The following is an 11,069-nucleotide window of genomic DNA, read 5'->3' as shown; positions in this document are numbered from 1 at the left end:
GTGTGCGGAAATTGCCAGACGGTGTTGTGCCAACCGACTGGCGGCCGCGCCAGGCTCACCGAGAGCTGCTCCTTTCGGAGAAAGTGCGATTGAGGAACATATGGAATGGATTCTAGTTTCGTGTTTTCATTTTGATCATTCAAGACATGCTATGTTTCTTTATGTAACCTTTTAAGTTAATTCAATCTAGATTCGGATTATGTTATATTAGCTTCCCTGTGAGGTTTATCTACTTTTTGCTTAGTTGATTGAGATCAAGTTTTGAACTTGTAGCTTTGAAGGTTTGCATTTCCCATTAGAATTATTTAGGGGTAATTCTATTGATAGCCACCATTCTTCTCTCTATAGCCTCACATTTAATAAAATAATAAAAATAATATTACCCCTAATTTAATTTAGGGCAATTCTCTTTAGAATTCGCCGCCGGTGAAATGGTTGAAACTTGAAACTGGACACTTACACGCTCAAAACAATAAGAATAATTAAGGATGATTCATTCCTGCGTAATCATGATGATTAGGATTTGATGGCTGCTAAATGGAGGTGAGAGCTTCTGGAAACAATATGATGTTTGAAGGGGTTGTGCAGTTTGCATTGAATGTGATCATGGACAAAGGCTTTGACAATGATAATATATACTCCCTCCGTCCCAATAATAAAGTCTCCTTTGTTTTGGGCACGGGTATTTAGGAGAGGTAAAGTTGATGTTAAATTAGTAGGGACCACATAATTAGTCCTTTAATTAATGTTATTTTATTTCTTAATTAAATTGACTAATTTAATTAAGTTGATGTTTTGGGCTGCCTGCTACTCTCTCTCTCTGTACGTGATTTCTACTCTCTCTCTCTCGAATCCGCCGCCGCCGCCGCTGCTGACAGGCCGGCGAGTCGCCGCCCTTATTCCTTCTTCGGTCGGCGTCACTTCCCCCTTCCTCTTCACTGTCATTCTCTCCATTTCTCTTCCTCACACTCAATTTCTCAAAATCGAGCCCAAATCTCTTCTCTCTCTTCTCGCCGTTCTCTCTTGCAAAACACACACACACAGGCGACTGGTGGGGTGTGAAATTTTCATCCCAATTTTCATCCCAAAATTTTCATCCCAAAATTTTAATCCCAAAATTGGAGGTTCACATCCCAAAATAGCCCAGATCTCTTGCAAAACACACACACAAAATCGAGCCCCAATTTGAAGGAATATTAAACTGAATTAATGCTCCGATTGCCCGATGATCGTTTCTTGGAATATTATTAATTTATCATACAACGATTAATCCTAACATGCTCCTATGAATTTAACAACTGCACGTTGGAGTTAGAGAATACCTGAAGAATTCCTAAGAATTCGTCAATCTGTTGCTGAACAGGTCAGCCAACTTTAAGCCTTCGTTTGAAGCCCCAAACGTCCTCAAATCGTATTTCGCCCAGAAATACGACTTCTTCGTCGTCGAGAGAGCTTTCCGTGGCCGCCTGATTCGTCTGAATCGGAGTTCTGTGGAGGAAGTTATGGCCGTTGTACGGAGACTGCCAGAACTTGGTTTCCTGCGAAAATCTGACTCCAGCTCTGATCTTCTCGACTGTATCCCGCTCAGCTTTCACCGTTGGATGGACAACGATCTATGAAAGTCCCAAGAGAGAAATACGCCCCACACGTTTTTCTTCCCTGCGCCCCACAGCTCTCAAAACCCTAATATTTTATCAGTCTGTTTTCCTGAGAGCTGACAGCTGTATTTAATTAAAATTAAATACGTGTGGGCACAGAATTAGTGTAGGAGGCGTTTTTCTCTCCTTCTAGGGCTATGAGACATTGGGCCAGTCCAGGGACCAGATACAAGGAATAAAGATGGGCCTCAAATAAATTAATTTATCTATGGTCAGCCCAGACCATAATTAATTTATAAATATCAGTTCATTCCACTAGAGAACCGATACTGACTTACCCCTTTATTGCCGGTGATGAGTCGGGGGCTTGTATTTAGACTTATTAAATCTCCGTATTTAAAATATCCGACATCCATTAATTAATTAGAGCTCTGACAGCTTAAATTAATTAATCTCTTTATAAATCCTTAAGCAGTACCACTCAAACTTTATTATTACGCCTGAACTTAATCAACCTGCAGGGTTTAGCGTAATAAACCTTATTGAGCTCCTTAAGGGGATGTCATTATCCTATACCGGATACGGGTACTAATACAGATAATCAAATATCATATATTAACCGTTATCATCCAAGATACAGAGTACTCGAGTTAGCATTTAACTCTCGCCCATAGTAAGTCAAAGTGATATACGAATTAACATATATATCTGAATACTTATTAGTATTAAGATTTATGAGTCACCGAGATCTTGATTCTTCACTTAAGTCAGATAGAAGAATACATCTCAACTGTTGGTCCTATCAATACGTAATGACGTACCAGTATAGACAAGTAGCCAAGACAAACTACTTCCATCTATACTGCAGCCTAAACCAATAACTTGTCCTAGAGTTATTTCGGCTGTGATCATATTATATCTCTTAAGGTTATTCCAATTATATGGTCTTCTGTGATCTACAACACACCATATAACCTACTTATACAAAGATAAAGAACATACATATGCAATCATGAACACAATCAGATAGGAGATTAGATAGTGAACTTAGGAAACATTGTATACAAGCATAAAACGTTCTTGCTTTCAGTATACAAATCCAACAATCTCCCACTTATACTAAAGCAAACTTTTAGTATACAATGCGTCTATTTACCAATCACCTAACACTTCTCCCACTTATACTTAAAGTTTCCTAAGTGGGTGGCATCAATCTGGCATCAATCGCATTCCCATCTTTCAATGACCATTTGCGATAAGCCTTTTGTGAAAGATTAGTAGGTTTCTCCAATATGTGAGAATTTATTCTTTGAGCACAAAAACCTCGATTTACGAATAATCGTATAACTTGGTACTTACTCTCCATGTGTTTAACCCCTTGTGGTTCTTGGATTCCTTAGAGTTCGCAACTGCACTTGAGGTATCACGAAGGTGATGCTCCCACGCAAACTAGGAAATACCCTTAGATCCTGGAGGTAGTGGTCAAACCAAAAGGTTTTACCTCCCAAGAAAAAACACATAGCTCGAGGTAATTATTCTTTGTTCCGGTCAGCCTGGAAATCCGAAATCATATAATCCAAAAAGGAACTAAACTGTCTAACTGGTAGACTATCCTTATTCTCTAGTCAGGGACTTGAGAATATAATTTACCACAATTCAGTGTCCTTAACTAGGATTATACTGATATCTTACAATCATGCTAACTGCATAGCAAATATAAGATCTCGTACATAGCAATCCATACATGAAGCTATCTACTGCGGAAACGTAGAATACTGCCTTCATTTCCTCAACCTTAATAGGCATCTTAAGACATAGTCTTTAGATAAAGGAACGCCATATCTAAAAGTTAGCAATCCTTTCTTGGCGGTATTCATACTAAAACGAGTATTCTCAGTATCAGTGTAAGACACTCGAGATAAGCCCAACATCTTTTTCTAGTGATCCCTTATAACCTTGATCACAAAGATGTATACTATACCTCCTTAGTCTTTCATCTGAAACTGTTCGGATAACCATTACTTTATGTCCTGACAATAGCTCCATATTGTCGCCAATTAGGAGGATATTATCTACATAAAATGCAAGATAAACCACATCACCGATGACACGAGAGCGATTGACACGAGATGCTTCTCTCCCTCCCTCACGTAACCTTCAGGTTGTTGCGCATGGATGTCCTTCCCTTTTTCAAGGAAATATATATGACATCCATTTGCCAGACCTCGATGGTTTAAGTGAACTGCTATGGGTAAAATGATCCGAATGTTCTGAGCATGGTACTGGCGAAAATATCATCATAACCTATACCCTCACACTGGGCATAACCTTTCGCCACCAGTCTAGCTTTAAAAGCTACGACCTTGCTCATTCGGGCTTATCATTCTCCTGTATACTCACTTGGAACCTATGGCTTTACGGCATTCTGGTAGCAAGATTCTCTTAGCATACAACCATATTCTTAATGGATTGCTCCATTGAGGCGTGCCAGGAATCTACATTCTCGTCTTCCACTAATTCCAAGTAGATATCTGGGTCGATTCTCTTATATTCACTACCAGAGACTGAATCCAAAGATTCTCCCAAGAATATAAATCGATCGGGTTGTCCCACAACCCTCCCACTACAATGGATCTGTGGTGGCACATGTGTGTCAACAGTGCGTGCAGTGTCTTGTGGTACAAAACTCTTGCACACTTGGCTTGGGTGATGGAATTGCCTGTCTAATGTCTTCAATTTCTTGAAGCACACTATCTGACTTGGATTAGTGATTATTCCCATAGCCCACTTCTAAGAATCGTGTGTCATTGCTAATAACCACCTTCTGATTCTTTAGGACTAATTGCAAAGATGCATAACTCATCATTGAATATATTTTTCCAAGAGTGACCTATTTCTTTTCTCCACCACACCATTTTATGCAGGGATTACACGGTGTAGTAAACTGGGTTGGAATCCCAAACACTGACAATGAATCAGAAAAGATCATTCCTAACACATTATTGGCCCTTTATCCCCTTTGTCATGAATGACCTGGTCTCCATCTTTTCCTCTATACAGGATTCGCAGGTTCCAAATGGTACAACCTGGATTAAATCCAATGTACTATTTAGACACGAGCCTTTGGATCCTGTTAAGATAGATGCGACCTAATCTAGGGTATCAATATATGTGTAAGATCCTCATGAGAGATTAGCCTTAACTTTTCTCTTTCTTTTGTTCGATGATGTAAATGCAATATAAAGGTATTTTGTAGACAAGTTATAGTATGAAGAGAGATGTTCAAAATACCAGAATAGACAACTTTGTCATTTCTTATGATAGAAACACCACTATCAAAAATGACATAAGATCCATCTATTCAAAATTTTGGAACATGATAAGGAACTCTCAAAAACTAAACTATGTCTTTAGAACTCAAAGACAAGTCTTCAATTGCAACAACTGCGACTCTAGTCACGTTGCCTATGAAGACTATCATCTCATCACTTCTCAGCTTCCTTGTCAGCTTATAAAAAGCCATGCAAGATGTAACAATCATTATCAGTTTCTCTCGTTATCCACTACTCATAACTGAATAGAAAACAAGCTGACATGTCTTAGTTACTATAGCAAGTGAGATACCTTAACCCTTTGCCTTGAGTATTGAAAGAATAAATCTCCAATACTCAATCTTATCACACCACTACTCCCACTATTTCCCTTGTCTTTCTTGCCCCTTGGACCCTTCTTCTTCCCGTCATTCGACGAAGAAGATGACTCACCTTTGGCAATAACAAGTGCTTGCATATCTCTTTCCCACAACTTCCTTAGCCGTAACTAGAGTAACTCAAAAGAAGTATCTTTCTTGCTCATAACAGCATTGAGGCGGAAGTTCTTAATTAAAAGACTTGGGAAGAGAGTTCAGGATAATATCGATTTTTGCCTCACCGTCAATACTCCCACTGAGCAAGTCAAGTCCGTCAAAAATTGCATGACATGCTCGTGCACTGAGCTGTGCTCACTCATAAAATTAACAAGATTACTCTCATCAAATTTAAATGAACAGCTCAGTCCAACTCTTCGAACACTTTCTTGAGATTCAGCATGATGCTAATAGCATCGTCCATGCCCTGATGTTGGAGCTACAAGGTTTGTGACATTATACTCATAATAAAGCATATAGCCACATTATTCGTCACATGCCACCTTTTATGCAGTTCCTTTTTCCCATCAGTTGTCTCATTGTTCGAACAAATAGAACGTCGAGTAGTAAGCAACACAAAAAATGTGTTAGTTTGTGATAAAGATGAAAATCCAAAACTGCGTTTCCATTTTATATAGGTGGACCGGTTAAAAGACTTTGTGCAAGAACAAAGAAACAGGAGACATAGACATATCTGAAAGTAAACAAGTTAAACATGTAAGAACATGAACGCATATAGTTCGTAACAATAATATTGTAACCTTTTGATAAAACAATATTAATGAAACCTCCAACGGCTCAAAGAATCCCATGTGCAAGCCACGTTGGGTGGACGTTTACACACGAACTCCTCAACCAGACTATTCACCTAGTCATTTAATTTCCATCCATGTCAACTTAACCTTTTGACAAAGGAAATTAATAGTTGGCACCTTAACTAGACCATATCATCATCAAGAAGGGACTCCTTTGGGAGTTGTACATTGTACTTGATATGATATCTAAGCAATGACCACATTTTAACCTTAAAAATTAAATTCTCGAAATTAGCATACTCACTCGGACCATGCCGCTTTCAATTTAATTTTCTTGGTTATCTTATTTAATTCCATTCTCCAAAGTACTTGTGAAAATTACACAAGTAAGCCACGTTGGGTGGACGTTTACTGCATAACTCCCACTACTTTAATGGATTTAAATATTTTTATAGAAACCTCTTCTGACAAACTTATGAAAAACAAATATGAAGTAAGCCACGTTGGGTGGACGTTTACTCACATTGCTAATCACTTTGTCTAGAGACCGCATGTGGAGGTCTACATAATTTTAAGAATAAAAATTATTAAGTAATAACCACAATTTAACCTTGAAAATTAAATTCCCGAAATTGACATACTCACTCGGACCATGTCGCATTCAATTTAATTTCTAAGTTATCTTATTTAATTCCATCCTCTAAAGTACTCGTGAAAAATTATACGAGTAAGCCACGTTGTGTGGACGTTTACTGCATAACTCCCACTACTTTAATGGATTTAAATATTTTTATAGAAACCTCATCTGACAAACTTATGAAAGAACAAACATGAAGTAAGCCACGTTGGGTGGACGTTTACTCACATTGCTAATCACTTTGTCTAGAGGCCGCTTGTGGCAATCTAAACAATTTTTAATCATCTATAAAATTATTAATACAGCTTAGTCTTTTTCTTTCAAAAGGTTTGATCATGCTCAACACATAATCCTAAACATGCTCATCTAGAACGCAACATGTAAAACATGCTCGCAGAATTCTAAAACATGCTTAAGAAAACGATAAACCTAGCATGCTTGTTTAAGCGCAGTTAATAAACACATATTAACAAGCAGAGACAAAACAGCATGCATGGAGCATAAGGGATTAACACCACGACATGCAAAGAACATAATTAAAGAATTAAAATTCTTCGTGACCCATTCGTGGAATCCCATTTCTAATCTATTAGAATAAAACAATAGAAAAGAAATAAAAATAAAACTCAAAAACGTAAACTTGGCCCGAAACGCTTCAAACAGGCTCGTCTTTGAAAATAGGGTTTGGGCCCCCTAGGGTTTCTTGAAACCCGCGCCCACCTAGGGTTTGGAGTTCCCTAGGCGCCGCCGCCACAGCTCCCAGCACGCTGCACAGCAGCAGCCCGGCGCGGCAGCCCGGCGCACAGCAGCAACCTCCCGGCGTGCAGCAGCAGCCTCCCGGCGCGCAGCCCCGGCGTGCAGCAGCGTCCTCCCGGCGAGCAGCCCGGCGTGCAGCAGCGTGCAGCCCGGCGCGCAGCCCCGGCGTGCAGCAGCAGCCTCCCGGTGCGCTGCCCCGGCGTGCAGCAGCGTCCTCCCGGCGCGCAGCCCGGCGTGCAGCAGCAGCCTCCCGGCGCGCAGCCCGGCGTGCAGCATCAGCCTCCCGGCGCGCACAGCAGCAGCCCGGCGTGCAGCCCGGCGCGCACAGCATCAACCCGGCACGCACAGCAGCAGCCCGGCAAGCAGCGGCAGCCCGGCGCGCAGCCCGACGCGCAGCGGCAGCCCGGCATACAACCCGCCTTGCCTCCGGCTCTCCAACCTCCGTTCATTCGATGTTGATTCGTCGTCGTCTTTGTCTCGATTTTCAATTTTACAGATTACAACGGAAAAACAAAAACAATTGAAATTCTAATCTAACCACGGATTTTCTCGTGGTAAAAAAAAAACGATTACAACGTCAAAACGACGTATCCCACGAATCAACAGACCACGAAGAACAGCAGCAGTAAAAACAACGCATATTATTAATCGTACATAAATTAATAATAGAGCCAAGAAATTAATCCTGGGCTCTGATACCAATTGAAGGAATATTAAACTGAATTAATGCTCCGATTGCCCGATGATCGTTTCTTGGAATATTATTAATTTATCATACAACGATTAATCCTAACATGCTCCTATGAATTTAACAACTGCACGTTGGAGTTAGAGAATACCTGAAGAATTCCTAAGAATTCGTCAATCTGTTGCTGAACAGGTCAGCCAACTTCAAGCCTTCGTTTGAAGCCCCAAACGTCCTCAAATCGTATTTCGCCCAGAAATACGACTTCTTCGTCTTCGAGAGAGCTTTCCGTGGCCGCCTGATTCGTCTGAATCGGAGTTCTGTGGAGGAAGTTATGGCCGTTTTACGGAGACTGCCAGAACTTGGTTTCCTGCGAAAATCTGACTCCAGCTCTGATCTTCTCGACTGTATCCCGCTCAGCTTTCACCGTTGGATGGACAACGATCTATGAAAGTCCCAAGAGAGAAATACGCCCCACACGTTTTTCTTCCCTGCGCCCCACAGCTCTCAAAACCCTAATATTTTATCAGTCTGTTTTCCTGAGAGCTGACAGCTGTATTTAATTAAAATTAAATACGTGTGGGCACAGAATTAGTGTAGGAGGCATTTTTCTCTCCTTCTAGGGCTATGAGACATTGGGCCAGTCCAGGGACCAGATACAAGGAATAAAGATGGGCCTCAAATAAATTAATTTATCTATGGTCAGCCCAGACCATAATTAATTTATAAATATCAGTTCATTCCACTAGAGAACCGATACTGACTTACCCCTTTATTGCCGGTGATGAGTCGGGGGCTTGTATTTAGACTTATTAAATCTCCGTATTTAAAATATCCGACATCCATTAATTAATTAGAGCTCTGACAGCTTAAATTAATTAATCTCTTTATAAATCCTTAAGCAGTACCACTCAAACTTTATTATTACGCCTGAACTTAATCAACCTGCAGGGTTTAGCGTAATAAACCTTATTGAGCTCCTTAAGGGGATGTCATTATCCTATACCGGATACGGGTACTAATACAGATAATCAAATATCATATATTAACCGTTATCATCCAAGATACAGAGTACTCGAGTTAGCATTTAACTCTCGCCCATAGTAAGTCAAAGTGATATACGAATTAACATATATATCTGAATACTTATTAGTATTAAGATTTATGAGTCACCGAGATCTTGATTCTTCACTTAAGTCAGATAGAAGAATACATCTCAACTGTTGGTCCTATCAATACGTAATGACGTACCAGTATAGACAAGTAGCCAAGACAAACTACTTCCATCTATACTGCAGCCTAAACCAATAACTTGTCCTAGAGTTATTTCGGCTGTGATCATATTATATCTCTTAAGGTTATTCCAATTATATGGTCTTCTGTGATCTACAACACACCATATAACCTACTTATACAGAGATAAAGAACATACATATGCAATCATGAACACAATCATATAGGAGATTAGATAGTGAACTTAGGAAACATTGTATACAAGCATAAAACGTTCTTGCTTTCAGTATACAAATCCAACACAATTTTCATCCCAAAATTTTCATCCCAAAAATTTTCACCACCATGGGAGGTTCATAGAGTCGAGAAGGGTTGGTGGGAGTCGTGGTCGCAGAAGCCCTCCGGCGACTAGAAGTGGATGAGTCGCGGCGGAGAAGAGCCGCGAGTGGACGCCTGAACGGTGGGGTGCGAACTGCGAAAGGGTGGGTGGCCTGACCGCCTGAGTCGTGCCGCGTGAACGGCGGCGCCGGACGGAGAATTAAACGAGAGAGGAGCTCCGCCTGAGTTCCAAGAGAGGGCGGCGATTTGAGAGAGCGACGCGGCTGTGCTACAGAGAGATAGGGCGGCGGCGATTTGAGAGTGAAGAGAGGAGAGAGAGAGAGTGACAAAGAGAGAGATAATAGAGAGAGAAGAGAGAGAGAATTGTTAATTAAGTAACTAATTTTTGCCAAAAAGGGAAAGGAGACTTGAATATTAGGACGACCCAAAAAGGAATAGGAGACTTGAATATTGGGACGGAGGAAGTACTTCTTTGTTTGTTTCACTGGATTTGGTTGCTTATTCTAATAATAAATTCTCATTTCAATTTTGCTTTTAGAATTCTATGGAGCGAGGCTACATATTCTGTAGCCATATTACTTGAGAGGCTTTCGACTGTGCTACTCAAAATCGCAAGTTGTTTGTATATATATTTTTGAATGATTCAATTGTATATATTTCAGCCTTTAGGAATTTTCCTAAAGAGTAAAATTTTGAAGTAGCCAAAATGAAGCATAAAACACAATTTATGGTCACACATTGAAAAAACACAAATTTTGGCCATTTTTATAGCTTTGGGACGTTTTTGCCCTTAATTGGGCGGACTGGGTAGGGTCAGGAGCGCGGGTCGCGTGCCGGGTAGGATCAGGCACGCGGGTCGGGTTAGGCACTTATGGCACTATTAGTGCCATAAGTGCCAAGCTTGGCACTTATGGCACTATAAGTGCCATAAGTGCCAACGAAATTTTTTTTTTACTTCCCCTGCCCTGTCTACCCCCCAGACCCCCGACCCCACCCACCCCACCCACCCCCCAAGCCAAAAAAATTTACTTTATTATTTTATTTTATGGCACTAATAGTGCCATAAGTGCCAACGAAATTTTTTTTTTACTCCCCCTGCCCTGTCTACCCCCCCGACCCCCGACCCCACCCACCCCACCCACCCCCAAGCCAAAAAATTTTACTTTATTATTTTATTTTATGGCATTTATGGCACTAATAGTGCCATAAGTGCCAACGAAAATCCAAAATAAAATAAAGTAAAATGGTCTTTTTAGCACTTATGGCACTAATAGTGCCATAAGTGCCAAACATGCAGAACAAATATAGAAACAACAGCATCATCTAAACCCTAAATGGAACATTTAAACCCTAAATGGATAATCTAAACCCTAAATTGAAC

Source organism: Salvia miltiorrhiza, chromosome 8 (genome assembly GCF_028751815.1).
Source record: "Salvia miltiorrhiza cultivar Shanhuang (shh) chromosome 8, IMPLAD_Smil_shh, whole genome shotgun sequence".
NCBI classification, from domain to species: domain Eukaryota; kingdom Viridiplantae; phylum Streptophyta; class Magnoliopsida; order Lamiales; family Lamiaceae; genus Salvia; species Salvia miltiorrhiza.
This window is presented reverse-complemented; position numbering follows the sequence as displayed.